The sequence below is a fragment of the Macrobrachium nipponense genome, chromosome 1, assembly GCF_015104395.2.
Source record: "Macrobrachium nipponense isolate FS-2020 chromosome 1, ASM1510439v2, whole genome shotgun sequence".
Taxonomy (NCBI): Eukaryota; Metazoa; Arthropoda; class Malacostraca; order Decapoda; family Palaemonidae; genus Macrobrachium; species Macrobrachium nipponense.
The window spans coordinates 51,354,273-51,372,457 of NC_087200.1; the positions used below are offsets into that span (position 1 = coordinate 51,354,273).

General features: G+C 37.4%; 1 protein-coding gene and 1 long non-coding RNA gene across 2 annotated transcripts in view; one reads left to right on the plus strand and one right to left on the minus strand.

Annotated features, from left to right (window-relative positions):
* The window catches only part of LOC135220168 (uncharacterized), a 38,254-nt gene extending 33,430 nt beyond the window's left edge, over positions 1 to 4,824 (minus strand). The window contains exons 1-2 of the long non-coding RNA XR_010315592.1: positions 4,689 to 4,824; positions 102 to 222 (exon numbers count right to left, since the gene is read on the minus strand). This is a non-coding gene — a long non-coding RNA (uncharacterized LOC135220168). The remainder of the gene's footprint in view (positions 1 to 101; positions 223 to 4,688) is intronic.
* The window catches only part of LOC135218780 (uncharacterized), a 138,965-nt gene that overhangs the window by 83,952 nt on the left and 36,828 nt on the right, over positions 1 to 18,185 (plus strand). The window lies entirely within an intron of this gene.

Sequence of the window (18,185 nt, forward strand, 5' to 3'; positions counted from 1 at the left end):
GAAAAGCAGGAGGGGCCCAGGGCTTTACATACGGAGTACCTGAGCACGGATTGGTAATACTTGGACCCTGAAGACGGGGGGGAAATCATTTTGAAAAGTACCTGGCAGATGGCATCGTTGAAAGCGCTTGTGCAATTCGAGGGATCCACTTGCCTACGCTCATCGTCGAATATTTGAAACCGATCATGATGTTTTTCCCCGACTGGCAGTCTGCAGGCTTTGCTGCAATGACAAAGAACAAGAAGGTCAATTGTGTGTGTGTGTTTTTTTTTCCTTTCTTTTTCTTTAAGGCCTACACAGCAAAAAATATTCTGGAACAACTTTTAGGTGTGTGTGTGTGTGTGTTTTTTTTTTTCTTTCTTTAAGGCCTACACAGCAAAGAATATTCTGGAACAACTTTTAGGTGTGTGTGTGTGTGTGTGTTTTCTTTCTTTCTTTAAGGCCTACACAGCAGAATATTCTAGAACAACTTATAGATGTGTGTGTGTTTTTTTTTAAAGCCTACACAGCAAAGAATATTCTGGAACAACTTATAGCTGCAGTATGGTCTGCAAAACTGAAACAGCAGTCACCTCTATACTGAGGCCTAATATTCATTTTCAAAGGAAAGAAAAATTTCATGCAATTATGGCCCAGATGTAGCCAACACCCCCTCACTAAAACTGGGTATTTTATATTTGAATAGTCTGTGACACACATATATGAAACATCTTGACAGTCACATCTAACTTTTCTAAAATCCAAACTAATATATACAAAATTAATACCCGGTAGATATGAAGAAAAACAGAATTCTTTTCATTGTCATCATAAGATCTAGTCCCATATCATACTTGTAAGTATACGAGAACCATATATAAATAAATAGATAAATTAGGGCTTAGCTACAGTATTCTTCCACTCACGAATTTTTCTCCGTATTTTCGTAATATGTAATAATTATATCAAACGTTCATTCTGTAACTGATCGATACTCTGGCGATATGTTACCAATTAGCGAGTATTTGACTGAGTTCATTCATAAATTTTGTCAATGCTGTTTTAGTGTAAACAGTGTTCATTCATATCTATGTCAGTTAATGCTCAATAAATTAATCAGTCCATTGGCCCTTAGAGATGTTATTTACAGAAACCTGTCAATCAGTCTTTAGTAGACTATACTTACCTTCACACGCAGAGTCCACACAGTTACACGAAAATTTTTATCTTCAATTTTTTTCTGGCCTTTTTCAGTCTCGGCGATTTACACCGACTTTTTCAAAAGAAAGACATTGTCGTAAACTCGTGCGTGAATCAGGTGGATCGCGAATATCAACTGAAAGACAGTTAGAATTGGAAAAACGTCAAACAGTAGGTACCATTCTATTGTCATAGGAGCTTATAATTTCTTATACGTCTGGCAGCCAAGTGTTGCTTCAATACATAATCTCCCGGGCCGGGCGCCGCGTTGCCAAACTGGCGGGAATCCCGCTGGTTCTGGCGGAATCAAAATTTGATTTGCGGGTTTTAAACCGCTGCTGCGGCTAGCGGGAAATCTGGCGGGATTTCAAAATAGTTCATTCATATTACAGCAATTTTCTTACGACTGTTTAGGGACTTATTATAATTCATGAAATTTTAGAATTTAAATGGTTTTAAGATAATTTTATCCCAAAAAAATATAGAGGGATGCGAGAAGTGTACTCAGAACCTGGGAGGGTAAAATAAATGGGCTCCATTATCAGGTCGTGACCTTTTTACCAGCATGTTATGCACGTCAGAAATCTAGCCGTCAACTCTCTCTCTCTCTCTCTCTCTCTAACAACTGTTCAAGTGTCTAACGTGAATACTGACTAACTCGTGAGCAAAATCAATTAAACTATGACCCTCGAGTGAGAAGTGCCATTAAAAGAAGTAAACAACTTTGATTACCCTTTACGTTTACACTTTGGGAAGTATATTGAACTTAGAACTCGGGAGAATTGCTTAGTGAATCTCTTAAGGCGTGAGGCATCACTTGATCAAATTAAAAACAGTTTGTTTTCAGCATAGGTTGCTAGTGGAACGGTCTCTGTGCTATCTAATTTTCATTTGTGAATTGTATTTCCTTCCATATAAATGGGTCCAAATTACCCTCAATCTTACAGGAAAAGCTGGGAAAGTGTTCCTTTGTTGAAGGATTGGTTAAAGCCAGTGGAAAAAAGTAAGAGAAGGGCATATTGCAGTTTTTTAAAAACTGAAATGGCTGCCAAACTGATTGACTTATGTAGCCATGCTCGCACTACTAAACAAACATATAAGAGCAGCTCAACCGTTTTCAAGTGCACGACAGTTAAAAATAGAATTCACAAATATTGATCATTCTCTGGAATATGCAACTAACGAGGCTGAAGGACAATTAGCTTTATTTATTGCAGAACATACTGCATTTTTAACTACCGACCATGTTGTTGAAGTTAGCAGGAAGGCTTTCCGTGACAGTAAACAAGCACCACATGCAAAAATGCGCAGAACGAAATGTAAAGAAATGCTAGTGAATGTGTTAGGACCTCATTTTAACCAGTGCTTGCGAGAAGATATTGGTGATGCTAAATACAGTTTAATAATTGACGAATCTACAGACATAAGTGTTGTCAAGTTACTTGGAGTTATTATTAGGTATTTCAGCCAAAAATTGCAGAAAATAATATCAACACACTTAGGTCTTGTTGAAATTGAATCTGGAACAGCAGCGAGCATTGTATGTGCTATCAAGAAACTTCTCGAAGATGTTGATCTTAATCCAAAGAAACTACTTGGCGTAGGGGTTGACAATGCAAGTGTTAATACTGGTTTAAATAATGGTGTATGCGAATTGTTGAAAAAGGAATTTGGGCTGCCTAAATTATTCATGATAAGGTGTTTGTCACTCTATTCAGTTAGCTGTATCACATTCCGTAGCAGAAACTCTGCCGAGAAATCTTGATTTTCTTGTAAAAGAGACATACAACTGGTTTGGGCATTCGTCTAAAAGACAGCTGATGTACAAACAGCTGTTTGCTACAATTAATGACGGTAAACAGCCTCTTCAGATACCAAGAGTAAGTGATACGAGATGGCTTTCCATTGAACCAGCAGTAACACGTATTTTATCTCAATGGGACGAGCTAAAGCTTCATTTTGAAATTACAAGGTATTCGGAAAAATGTTACACTGCTGAATCATTGTTTGATATGTACAGCGATCCTGTTAATAAATTATACCTCCTGTTCATGCGTCCCATTTTGCAAGAAACTCAACAGACAATGAAAACATTTCAAGGTGAAAACACAGACCCAGTGAAACTTCTGCTTGACCTATCGAATCTTATCATTTCATTAAGCAAGAAAGTAACGATCCCCACAGCCAGAGTTAATCCATTAACGACTGATATCTCCTCTTACATAGATCCTGGAGCATACATGGGATATGAATTTGAAAACGTTTGCAGGGAATCTCAAATTGCAAATGAGGTTCAAGAGAACATTCGTCGGCGTTGCATATCATTTGTGGTCAAGTTATGCAGCGAATTAAGAAATAGACTTCCAGATAACTTTGAGGCATTACGGAAAATATCTCGCTTTTCTGTTCATGAGTGTTTAAATCAAGTCAAAGATCCTATTACTGAGATTGCAGAGATATTCGGCTGTGATTTTCAAAACATTGAAAAAGTTGAAAATCAGTGGCGCAACTTAACAATAGTACAGTGGCACGAAAAGAAATCTACAGCAAAGTTTTGGATCGAAGTAGGAAACTACCGAGATGCATCAGATTGTAATCCATTTCAGGAATTGCATGAAATAGCAATTGGCATCTTATCATTACCACACTCAAATGCCGAGGTTGAGAGACCATTTAGCCAACATAACATTATTAAAAACAAATTGAGAACTAGATTGAGTCTGAAATCAGTGAATTCAGTTCTTGCTATTAGGAATGGCCTGTAAAGGTTGGAGAAAAACTGCCATACATATGACATTCCTAAAAGTGTCTTAGAAAAAATAGGCACGATGGCTGCATATAGTGTATCATATTCAGATTCTTCAAGCTCGACAATCGACATCTCCAGTCATTGCAATTTCAACTTTAGTTGAGGATGACGATGATCAATTTTTGTTCTCTTTACAAGAATAAATTATATATAAGGATACGAAAGGACCTCTGGTATATATGCCCAATTGCGAAGTCAAAAAGGTGAGTAAATCATATGATTTTATTATTAAAATGAAAGTTCCATGCATTTTCATGACATTTGAAAAATCTAGCGGTTTCTGGGATGAAAATGCGGGTTTTGCAGGCTTGTCTGGCGGGTTTTAGTTAGTCACATTTGGCAACCCACCCTTCTGCTGTTGAACTTGAAAAATGCTGTCAGTAAGAAAGTGGCGGGACGCCGCTTTGCGCCTTGTCCGCTTATGGAAATATTCTTAGCAAGCTCGTTTGTTCTGGCAAGAGGTATTGTTTCGCTGGGCGCGCTAGCCTCAGGGTTAAGATCAACTGGGTACTTAGATAGGAGCCGTAACTGCCGTCCGCGGTATATGCAAACTAACCGCACTGCACACGCACACACTGACATACATCGAGATACCCGTCGGTCGTCGCCAGAAACACATTGACATAGCAGATAGCACTTCACGGGGGTAGAAAAATCGTACATCTACATTCTCACTCACTTGCCTCTCTTCCTGCCTTACCTTCTATGTATCCTTCGGTGCTATCAAACTTAATACATCACAATTACCCCACATTCACAAAGCTAGAAATACGTTACTTTAGAGAGAATGTAGTATCACAACAGTGGGTACTTTCACCACTTACTGTGACGAGTCTGACGACGCTGCTGTGTCGACTAAGTATTGAGATAAAACGCAGCGCTGCCAACTCATTTTACTATTTGTACACCAGATTTATTGTCGATGTCCGTTAGACTTACATTAGATTTTTCCCTGGTACTCTAGATCATACACCAGTTCCCATTCCTTTCCAGAAAAACTTTCATAATGTTGGTAATTCTAATGAAAAACAAAATATTGATTTTTTGATAATTTTATTTCAAATGAAGATCATATACTGTATTGCCTTTTAATTAAACTTAAAAATACTGAGAGACTTCTCAAAAATAAAGTGTGAATTATGTAAAAAAAAAAAAAATAATAATAATTTATTACTAGTGAGTAAATCAATGTGAAACCAAAATTGAACTTTTCATATTAAGTAAAGAAAAAAAATCACTGATGCAAATAGAAATTAACTATTCATTTAACCCTTAAACGCCGAAGCGGTAAAAAAAAAAAATGTCTCCCGTGTGCCGGAGGTGTTTCAGAGTGAGCGCGTAATCGGAAAAAATATTTTTTTCAAAAATCACAGCGCGCTTAGTTTTCAAGATTAAGAGTTCATTTTTGGCTCCTTTTTTTGTCATTGCCTGAAGTTTAGTATGCAACCATCAGAAATGAAAAAAATTATCATTATCATATATAAATAATGCGATATATGATAGCGCAAAAACAAAATTTCATATATAATTGTATTCAAATCGCGCTGTGCGCGAAACTGTTAAAGGTAACGAGTTATTTCGTTTTTCGTTGTAATTTACACTAAATTGCGATCCTTTTGGTATATAACACATCGTAAAACAATAAAAGCAACACAGAGAAAATATTATCACAAAATAATGCATGAATTCGTAACGCGCGGACGGAGTAAACAGATATTTTTTTTCAAAAATTCACCATAAATCTAAATATTGTCCTAGAGACTTCCAATTTTCTTTCAAAATGAAGACAAATGATTGAATATTACTATACGGTAAGAATATTAGCTTACAAATGCAGTTTTCGACCATAACTGACTAGGTAAAGTTGACCGAATGTTGAATTTTTTATATATATATTTTTTTATATGCAATTATTTTGGAAATAAGAAAAGCTACAACCTTCAAATATTTTTCGTTTTATTCTACATGAAATTTCGCACATTTTCATATATAAAACTCTATGAAATGCCTAATATGAAACGGAGCAAATATTCCGAGAATGGAACGTACGCATTTCGGAGATTTGTGGCGGAGAATCCGCGTGCGGAGGGAAGGAAAGATTTTTTTTTAAAATTCACCATAAATCTAAATATTGTGCTAGAGACTTCGAATTTGTTTCAAGATGAAGATAAATGACTGAATATTACTAAGACTGTAAGAGTTTTAGCTTACATTGCGTTTTTCGACCATTTGTTCGGTAGAGTCAAGTTGACCGAACGTGGTTTTTTTCTATTTATCGTGATTTATATGCAAATATTTCAAAAATGAGAAAAGCTACAACCTTCAATGATTTTTTGTTGTATTCTACATGAAATTGCGCACATTTTCATATATAAAACTTTATGTAACGGCTAATTTAAAATGGTGCAAACATTACCACAATCGCACGTATGATTTTTTCGGAAGAGTTACCGCGCGGACGTAAAGAAAGTTATTTTTTTCATAAATTCACCATAAATCGAAATATTGTGCTAGAGACTTCCAATTTGTTGCAAACTGAAGGTAAATGGTTGAATATTACTAGAATATAAGCGGTTTAGCTTACAATTGCGTTTTTTGACCATTTTGGTAGAGTCAAAGTTGATCGAAGGTTGAAAATTTGTCACTTATCATTTTTAATATGAAAATATTTCAAAATTGATAAAAGCTACAACCATGGGTTGTTTTTAGTTGTATTGTGCATGAAATTGCGCACATTTTCATATATAAAACTTTATGTAACGGCTAATTTAAAATGGTGCAAACATTACCACAATCGTATGTATGATTTTTTCGTTAGAGTTACTGCGCGTACGTAAGGAAAACGTTTTTTCATAAATTCACCATAAATCGAAATATTGTGCTAGAGACTTCCAATTAGTTGCAAAATTAAGTTAAATGATTGAATATTACTAAAATATTAGAGTTTTAGCATACAATTGCGTTTTTCGACCATTTCGATAGAGTCAAAGTTGACCGAAGGTTGAAATTTTGGCATTTATCGTTATTTATATGAAAATATCTCAAAACTGATAAAAGCTACAATCATGAGTATTTTTTTGTTGTATCTTCATAAAAATGCGCACATTTTAATATATAATACTTTATGTAACGGCTAATTTAAAATGGTACAAAAATTATGTCAAAGTGACTAAATAATTTCCGAGATGTGTCACAGATACTTTTTAGTGCGGCAAGAAAGAAATTCGCGCTTGCGCGCCTGTGTAACGATTGTAAACAAAACAACACCTTGATCCGTGAACTCCCAGCATCCCCCAAGGCGCGTGATTCAAGAGTTTTTGGCTGGTAGGCCTAAAAGTATTTTTCTGCGAATTTTTAAAAAAACTTTTGTATGTCAACGTAAAATACGTCCAGTCGGCACCCGAGAGACAAAAAATGTCGACGTAAAATACGTCCAGTCGGCGTTTAAGGGTTAATAACATCATTCAAAATCAATTTAAAAAATTTCTCAAATGAAATTAGAGGATTGCTAGAATAATTGAATTTGACGTCTCACTGCTAATCGCTGTCTCTCTCACTTTTTGCAGATCTACTGCATCTTCACAGACTTAAGAACAAGACGGTATAGCAGACTGATTTGTATTATCTGTACTTTGTACTTGGCCCTTCTGATAGGATGCCAAATGTCTTATCTTTTTTAGAACTTCAGGTGGGTAGATGTAATCTCTGCAGCACTTCCCGTACCGTTTTAGTCCGTATTTAATGTGAAGTATAGCATCAGCAGTTTTGGTAGCCATTTTGTTGCGAAGCTTTGATTTTGTTGTATTAAGTTGACTGAAGATGCGGTCTACATCCGCATTCGAATGAGACAGCACCAGAATCTTCATGGCAAATTCACTTATTTCTTTGAATGGGTTTGCTCCATACCCATCTTTATACTTCATCCCAGAATTTGACTGTTATCTTTATCACTCCAATTTACTAGATTTATCTTTTTGAACTGATTTTAGCTGCTTCAATGACACTTTCAGGTTCACCCATACACTCCATTAAGCCGACACTGGAATCTTTAATAGGTTTCAAACTGTTTTCCACTGATAGTAGTGATGCATTTTTCAATATACTTATATTATCAGGCAGTCTTTGCTTCAGTTGTGCTAAACAAATTTCAGTCAAAAACCTTTTTACACCTTAACCTTATGTTTCTCTCCTGATCGTCAGTGATTTCATTGGCACTCTTCAAATCTCTCATCTTTTTTCAATCGATATCCCAAGTAGGGATCAGGGTCAAGATATTCCTCTATGTTGGCTGTCAGGGGATCCACTCATGAAGCGGGTAGCACCAATTTTGATGAAATTGATTTGATGAGAAAAGTCAAGTCATTGAGCAATTTTGTTTGATCAGCTGTGTTTGACTCTGAACAGTTTATTTACTGTTTGGATCTCAGATAAAATAGGATGCAAGAAGAGCAGATAAGCTCTATTCTTTTCATCACAATACATGTCATGCAAAATTTCTGAAGTGTAGCATTTTTGTTTTTTTTCCTTGGTCTAGTCACGCTAAAATGAGTCTTAACTCTAGCTACTGTTCCAATATTCTCTGGCCACTGCTGGCTCAACTGACAGCAATCTTGTTTGGCAGTTACTGGCGGGGGTGCCCCCTCCCAAGTATACCAATTAAGTGTTATGGCTTTTAACTTTACTGCGATTTTTGAATTTTAAAAAACTGCTCCAGGATAAAAAACCTATATAATAGTTAGGAGTAAATTTAGAATAATATCCTACACTAGAAATTACACCAGAAATTATTACTATACTCTAGGTTTTTACTCTATACGCTAAGAGTATTTTTCTTACACCAGATTGAACGTCAATATTCTAGATCTAGCGTAAAATACACCAAATTGGCAACAGTGATGTACATAGACTGTGGCAAAAGAAATAACCCCAACTCGGTGAATGATTCTGGTCTAATTAATCAGTCCGTGGGACTTAGCCGATAATGAAATTAGAAGCTTTAGATTTTGGGAATGTTGCCTACTATGTACTATAGAAGCTTTAGATTTTGGGAATGTTGCCTACTATGTACTATAGAAGCTTTAGATTTTGGGAATGTTGCCTACTATGTACTATATCTTATAAAACTGATACACAGAAATGGCAAGCACGTAATTTTGAAGAAAAAGAGTTAACTCAATAAAAGGCAATGAAGTAGGTACAGTAAATGATATATATGCCAAGACCATCTGGCTGGTACATTTAATGATGGAAATACTGTTCGCAGGTTTTTCAAGAACGCAGAAATTGCATATCCGAAATGACTGGCCTCGATCAATCCTGTTTATAAACTTTATGTAGTTTTATCGGCACTATCATCTGGCCTTCATACCGATGCAGAAAAATTTGAAATGGGTCGCTTGAATTGAATTAAATATAGAATGTAGACCAGAGGTCAAACACTGGGACCTATGGGGTCATTCAGTGCTGAAAATACCACGAATAAAGACTAATTTAGATTTAATAAGAAACTATATTTTGGTGTTCATGGTTTCCTGTAATTAGATGAAATTCTATTGTAACAGAACATTTTAACCAGTCATTTAATGAGAAAATTACTCAGTTCATCTGATCCCTTGATCCCTTAAGAAAGGTACTACACAGACCTGCACACACTCAGCTGCCCGAGGAACGCAAAAAGTAATCGTCCAAAATACTCTTCGATTTGTATCATGTAGTCTTAATACGAGTTAAAGTCCTTTATTATTTTAGATTATCATGAAATGCTTTTATTTCTCTGTTCATTGCTATATAGCATACCTACCCAAAATGTTATTCTTTACGTTCAATGAAATGAATTATATTGTAGCAAGCTTTCAAGACTTAACATGTCACAGAAATACTTGTCGCGAATTATATTGCCACCGACTTACCGGTTCATGCCTGATGTCAAGTGGCTGATAGTCCAGCCTTATGGGACAGGCTTCAGCCCTAGTGGCGTAGCTAGCTTTCCATCAGTGGGGGTGCCCAGGTGGGGCCAAGCTATTTTACAGGGGGGCCCAAAGAAAATGGCATAAAACTTATATAAAAATTATATAATTAGTAAAAGATACTATCCTCAAGTGTATATATCCATGTAAATAAAGAAAAATAATAACATAAGTAACGAATAACATGCATTCGAAATTATGGAGTTCAATTAATTCTCAACTCTTACTAAAAGCAAAAATAAAGTAGTTTTCCTCAGCTTCGTTCAAAACTATATATGTATATGTGTATATATATATGTATATATATATATAGATATATATATATATCTTATATATATATAATATAATCTATATATATATGTGTGTGTGTGTGTGTGTGTATATATATATATATATGTATATATATATATATATATATATATATATATATCTATATATATATATATATATATATATATATGTATATATATATATATATATATATATATAATATATATAATATATCTAAAGAGGTGAAAGAGGGGGAATGGCTAATAATATGTTTAAAGTGTTTTATATAATAATAAAGTCACATAGCTCTACTCGCCTAGAGACAAAGGGGTGGTACACTGCAAAGTTCACATGGGAGAGAAGGGTATTTGCTGAACAGCAACTTGTCTCAGAGGTCGTTCCCCGTTTGCGAGGCATGTGCATTCGTTTGTACGCGTATTACAGGCCTACTGGTTCAGGGTACTTGTGGAAGACGCATTCTTTGTACAAAGGAGAGAACAAGCGGTTTGCTCGAAGTGTCGGGAGAAAACGCCATCGAAAAGGTAAGACACGTTCTATAAAACTTAGAAAATCTGTTACCTTTTGGAAAAGAGAGAGAAGTGTGGAAATATTCTCTTTACGTAAATACTTTGAAAAGAGTGACGTGGGGTGTCTATATAAAAAAAAAAAAAAACTATTTATCTTTATTACAGATGGGTCCGATTCCATGGTTGATTAGGAATGGGATTCTCTAACTGATAACTGACGAATACTAGACAATGTGACTTGTTTGGGGTTTGAGAGTGTAACCTTAGTCAGGAAGGTAGAATGTTATCTTATTGGTTTTCTTTATGGGCAGATTTGGGTATTTATGCCATTATGACTTGTTAACCCTCTTACGCCGAAGCCCTAAAAATCAAAACGTCTTCCGTATGCCGGGCCCGGTTTGGAGTGAGCGCGGAAGTGGAAAAAATAATATTTTCAAAAAATTACAGCGCGCGTACTTTTGAAGATTAAGAGTTCATTTTTGGCTCCTTTTTTTGTCATTGCCTGAAGTTTAGAATGCAACCATCGGAAATGAAAAATAATATCATTATCATATGTAAATAATGCGATATATGGTAGCGAAAAAAAAAATTCATACATAATTGTATTCAAATCACGCTGTGCAGAAAACGGTCAAAGCTAACCAGTTACCTTTTTTTGCGTTGTATTTTACACTAAATTGCAATCATTTTGATATATAATACATTGTAAAACAATAAAAGCAACACCGGAAAAATATTATCACAAAATGATGTACGAATTCGTAACGCGCAGACGCAAAAAAAATATTTTTTTCAAAAATTCACCGTAAATCACAATATTGTTCTAGAGACTTCCAATTTGTTTCAAAATTAATACAAATGATTGAATATTATGATACTGCAAGAGTTTTAGATTAAAATTGCAGATTTTGACCATTTCGGACGAGTTAAAGTTGACCGAATGTCGAAATTTTTATATATATTTTTTTTTATATGCACATATTTCGGAAATGGAAACAGCTACAACCTTTAATTAATTTTGTTGTATTCTTCATGAATTTGCGCACATTTTGATATATGAAACTGTATAAAACGGCTAATATGAAAAGGAGCAAATATTAGGATAATGCGATCTACGCATTTCGGAGATTTTCGGCCGCGAAGCGGCGCGCGGAGGGAAGAAAGATATTTTTTTCAGAAATTCACCATAAATCACAATATTGTTCTAGAGACTTCAAATTTGTTTCAAAATGAAGATAAACAAATTAATATTACTACGCCGTAAGAGATTTAGCTTACAATTACGTTTTTCGACCATTTCAATTGCGTCAAAGTTGACCGTACGTAGTATTTTTTCCAATTATCGTACTTTATATGCAGATATTTCAGAAATGAGAAAGCTACACCCTTTAATTATTTTTTTTGTTGTATTTTTCATGAATTTACGCACATTTTGATATATGAAACTGTATAAAACGGCTAATATGAAAAGGAGCAAATATTAGGATAATGCGATCTACGCATTTCAGAGATTTTCGGCCGCGAAACGGCGCGCGGAGGGAAGAAAGATATTTTTTTCAGAAATTCACCATAAATCACAATATTGTTCTAGAGATTTCAAATTTATTTCAAAATGAAGATAAATAAATGAATATTACTAGGTCGTAAGAGATTTAGCTTACAATTACGTTTTTCGACCCTTTCATTGCGTCAAAAGTTGACCGTACGTAGTTTTTTTTTCCAATTATCGTAATTTATATGCAGATATTTCAGATATGAGAAAAGCTACAACCTTTAATTATTTTTTGATGTATTCTTCATGAATTTGCGCACATTTTGATATATGAAACTCTATAAAACGGCTAATATGAAAAGGAGAAAATATTAGGATAATGCGATCTACGCATTTCGGAGATTTTCGGCCGCGAAGCGGCGCGCGGAGGGAAGAAAGATATTTTTTTCAGAAATTCACCATAAATCACAATATTGTTCTAGAGACTTCAAATTTGTTTCAAAATGAAGATAAATAAATGAATATTACTAGACCGTAAGAGATTTAGCTTACAATTACGTTTTTCGACCATTTCGATTGCGTCAAATTTGACCGTACGTAGTTTTTTTTTCCAATTATCGTAATTTATATGCAGATATTTCGGAAATGAGAAAAGCTACAACCTTTAATTATTTTTTGTTGTATTTTCCATGAATTTGCGCACATTTTGATATATGAAAATCTATAAAACGGCTAATATGAAAAGGAGAAAATATTAGGATAATGCGATCTACGCATTTCGGAGATTTTCGGCCGCGAAGCGGCGCGCGGAGGGAAGAAAGATATTTTTTTCAGAAATTCACCATAAATCACAATATTGTTCTAGAGACTTCAAATTTGTTTCAAAATTAAATAATAAATGAATATTACTAGGTCGTAAGAGATTTAGCTTACAATTACGTTTTTCGACCATTTTCATTGCATCAAAGTTGACCGTACGTAGTTTTTTTTCCAATTATCGTAATTTATATGCAGGTATTTCAGAAATGAGAAAAGCTACAACCTTTAATTATTTTTTGTTGTATTTTTCATGAATTTACGCACATTTTGATATATGAAACTGTATAAAACGGCTAATATGAAAAGGAGCAAATATTAGGATAATGCGAATCTACGCCTTTCGGAGATTTTCGGCCGCGAAGCGGCGCGCGAAGGGAAGAAAGATATTTTTTTTCAAAAATTCACCATAAATCACAATATTGTTCTAGAGACTTCAAATTTGTTTAAAAATGAATATAAATAAATGATATTACTAGGCCGTAAGGATTTAGCTTACAATTGCGTTTTTTTGACCCATTCAATTGCATCAAAGTTGACCGTACGTAGTTTTTTTTCCAATTATCGTAATTTATATGCTGATATTTCAGATATGAGAAAAGCTACAACCTTTAATTATTTTTTGTTGTATTTTTCATGAATTTGACGCACATTGTGATATATAAAACTCTATAAAACGGCTAATATGAAAAGGAGCAAATATTAGGATAATACGATCTACGCATTTCGGAGATTTTCGGCCGCGAAGCGGCGCGCGGAGGGAAGAAAGATCAAAAATTCACCATAAATCACAACTATTGTTCTAGAGACTTCAAATTTATTACAAAATGAAGATAAATAAATGAAGATTGTAGACTGTATTGTATTTTGCTTACCCAAAAATACCAACATAAAAAAATTAAAGATATATATATATATATAAATATATATATATAAATATATATATATATTATATATCTATATATATATATATATATATATATATATATATATATCTTATATATATATATATCTATATATATATATATGTATGTATGTGTTTCTTTATTTATTACATTTTCCGATTCTGGTACGAATACATAAATAAAAGGAATGCAGGTGACACTTTCTTTTTGCATACAATGAAATATCGTATTCATGCATAGATACCGAGATACAAAAACTTGAAAATAAATAAAAAATAAATATAAAACAAATGCAGAATACTCACTCCTAATCCTGACTCTTCGTTCTATTTCTTGTTTTCTCCCTCCTCCATTGAAGAGTCTTGCATTTTTTTCCTCTCGACATGACGAGGTACAGGTGGAGGAGGGAGACGAGCGCCCTTACGGCCGCTGGGATAGGGCGCGGTTCCGTGCGCCCTCCCTTGACCGCCGCTGAGTCGCACTCCAATAGAAGACCGTACTGTGGTATTTGCGGTCACACTCCCCGAACCTGCATAGAGCTATCTTGCAGGTGCGACAGAAGAACCGGGTGTCTCTCCTTCTGCCATTCATATGGCACACCCGGCACCGTTTCTGCCTGCGCCCTTCTAGGAGCTCCAGTGTGTGATCCCCTGGCATCAGCCGACACGGAGGGTCCACTACCCGACGAGAAGGGGCGCGTGTGGGGGCGTCAGCAGGGGGCGGCGTCAGCAGGGGCGGCGGCAGCAGGGGCGGCGGCAGCAGGGGCGGCGGCAGCAGGGGCGTCAGCAGCAGGGGCGTCAGCAGCAGGGGCGTCGGCAGCAGGGGCGGCGGCAGCAGGGGCGTCAGCAGCAGGGGCGGCGGCAGAAGGATGACCGAAGTTGGCACCCCGAAGGTCTGCCCTTTCCTCTATGGGTAGATCTACAGCTCGGGGCAGGGGGCCAGACATGGAAGGCCACTCATTGGGATCAAAGTTGATGAGGGCTTCCCCGGCTGCCTCGAGGAACTGTAAGTGGCTCATCCTCCGTAGATCGGGACCGTAGTACCCACAGTAGAGTACGTAGGCATTTTGGAGGGCCAACTGCAGAATGTATTTCAGGAGCTTTTGGGTCCATCTCCTGGTTCTCCTGGGCGAAGGGATAATATTGGATGAGTTGATCAAAGAGATCAACTCCTCCCATGTGCCTATTGTAGTGCCCAATGACGGTAGGGCGCTCTACACGAAACTGCTCATACACAACTCGGCCCTGTCGACGCGTCTTCTTCCGCTGCACGATCTCCTCTTGGACAGGTTCATGGCTCGTCGTAATCATGGGGACGAGTCGGACACCCTTCCAACAGATGACGAAGACAGCTCCCTTCCGCCGCCACTGTCTCTCCTCTTGCCAGATGTTGCTGATGGCTAGCGTACCTCTTGAGGGAATTCGGGGCCCCACGCACCAACCGAAGGGTACCACTGACGTGAACACCTGCATCATACAGTTCCTGGGCCAGGGATACCGAGTTATAATAATTATCTATAAACAGGTGGTATCCCTGGTTACGGAAACGATCCACAAGCCCGAAAACAGTTTCACGCATCGTGGAGAAGACCCCGGAATACACCAAAAAGTCCACGACGTAGCCAGTGTTTGGCCACGGTAAGTTAAAATAAAAAGGAAAAATTTCACGCCTATTTCCCTTTTTCGGCTCTTGGGGTTATACACTTTGATGCTTAGACGTCCCTTTTTGTAAGGCATCATCCCCTCATCTAAAGAAAGGTTCTTTCCAGGAATCACGAGAGTTTACAGCGTTCACGAATATATTCCAACACTGGGCGCACTAAATGAGGCGATCAGAGTTATTCCGGGGTATGGCCCTTCGGTTTGAAGGCGTTGAAATATCTGTCCAACGCCAGGAAAGTATCACAGGGCATAATGCCGGGCACATAGGGCGTACATAAAAGAAAATTACGCCTCCAATACATCCTGACGTCGGCAGCAGGAATCAATCCAAAAAAACGTGGAGCCCAAAAAATGCGCCATGTCAGGGAGGTTGCAGCCTCGCCAGTGATATGATAATGTCGTGCGTAGTTCATCACGGCAATACCTGGCGTAGTCCGCCGTATCTGCTACCAGGTACTCCAGCAATTCCCGCGTAAGGAAAAGCTGAACAAAACCCAGAGCAGTCAGGGGAACAGGTGCGGTGAGCCCAGGATTTGCCGTAAATGGATGCATGGTAGGTGGTGTGGGTCCTCTGTCCACCCATCGTCGCTCTCGGACGACCCTAGGCTAGCACGACTATCCTACCTTCTACGTGCCCCTGCGCGCGCGGGGCCGGGCGGCACGACCGCGCTTGCACGAGCGCGGGAACGATTTCCCACACGAACCCCCCTCACTGGCCCATCTCCCTCACTCAAGCCTTCGCTTTCTGTATCCCCATCATCATCGCCACAAAACTTGATGCTAAATCATCTTCCCTCCCTCACTCAAGCCTTCGCTTTCTGTATCCCCATCATCATCGCCAACAAAACTTGATCCTAAATCATCGTCCTCTCCCCTCCTCAGATTCCCCCTCATAAGCACTATAACTACTAAATTCTAGTTCACTTTCGGGATGTGACCCTCGAACGGACATTGGGGGCAAATAATCCTCGTCATCACTATGATCGGGAGTAATGTCCTCGTCACTGGATGACCAACCGCCATCAAATGAGGACTTGCCAAATGCTCTCGATCGAGCTCCGATAAATAATCGTCAATGTCTCTTGGTTTGAGCCCTCCCAAATCCGTACGAATGCCCCTAAGGATGGCACGATGCTTCCTTGGGGTTACTAACGGCAAATGAGACACATTCGAAGCACTTTCATCGACACGTGGTCGCACAGAACGGCGTTGAGGAGCGAGGTCAGGTTGGGTGCTGGTCCTTCTCCAGCATCCAAGTCCAAAACTCTTCTAACACGATCCCTTCCGACGGGTAAAACGAGCCTTTCGCGTGTCATACGACGGTCAGACATCTCTATGAACGTTCTGTACCAACACAAATGTTCAAAGTCTCGCACAAGCTCAGTCAAACACGATTGCGGCAAAAGATCGCTGACGGATGATGCTACGATGATGCTGGCTGGAGCGAGAAGGAAGGATTCCGCGCATGCGCACTTGGGTCACGCTTCAAAACAAAACAAGGCCTTGATCCGTGAACTCCCGGCATCCCCCAAGGCGCTTGATTCAAAAGTTTTCGGCTGGTAGGCCTATAAGTATTTTTCCGCGAATTTTAAAAAAAACTTTTTTGAGTCGACGTATGGTACGTCCAATCGGCATACGGGAGACATTTTGACTCGACGTTTAATACGTCCAATCGGCGTAAGAGGGTTAATCATTTTGTTCTTTGTTATAACCAATTGCTTTGGGAAATAAATAATATTTTTTATATTTACGCAGTCTTAATAAGCCTCGTGACATCTTACAGACAGGGCACTGTTGGCAACAGGTAAGAGTTCCCAGTTTGTGTAGTTTAGGGAATAAAGGGGGCCTTAACATATATATGTGTGTGTGTGTGTGTGTGAAGGTTTTTTGCCTCGAAGGAAAAAATGAAAAAGCGAGATAGCCAAGTACTTTCGGTCCGAACAGGACCGAAAGTACTTGGCTATCTCGCTTTTTCATTTTTTCCTTCGTGGCAAAAAACCTTTATCTATACATAGCATCACATTTTATATACTTCGTGATCAAGTTATTCATATGTGTGTGTGTGTGTGTGTGTTGTAAAGGTAACAAGAATCAAGCTAATGTTATTAAGAATATAGCAAAATTGTAAATAAACTTGAAATATTTAAAATCATTTCTCAGGTAAATACCATTAGAATGGATTAAAATAATATCATCAGCAGCACATAATGTCAGTTGTATTTAAAAAAAAAAATACTACTAATAAAGTAAAATAAACAAATCACTTCTCATCTAAATACGATTACAAACTGTGCAGGTAACAAATACTTAAGAATATAGCAAAACTGTAATTAAACTAAATGTATTTTTCCGTATTGCAAATTAAAATATGCCCATGGTATGTAACTGAATCAATATGCAATGATATAGCTTAAAGTGTAAACATATACATTATTAAACATCTTTTCAGTAAAGAAGTATCTTTCTATTACCATGTCGCTTGGCAAACTTTGATACAATTTTGTCCATATCGATAGATCGTAAATTATCCATGGTGCTGCGCAGACAATTTTTTAGCCTC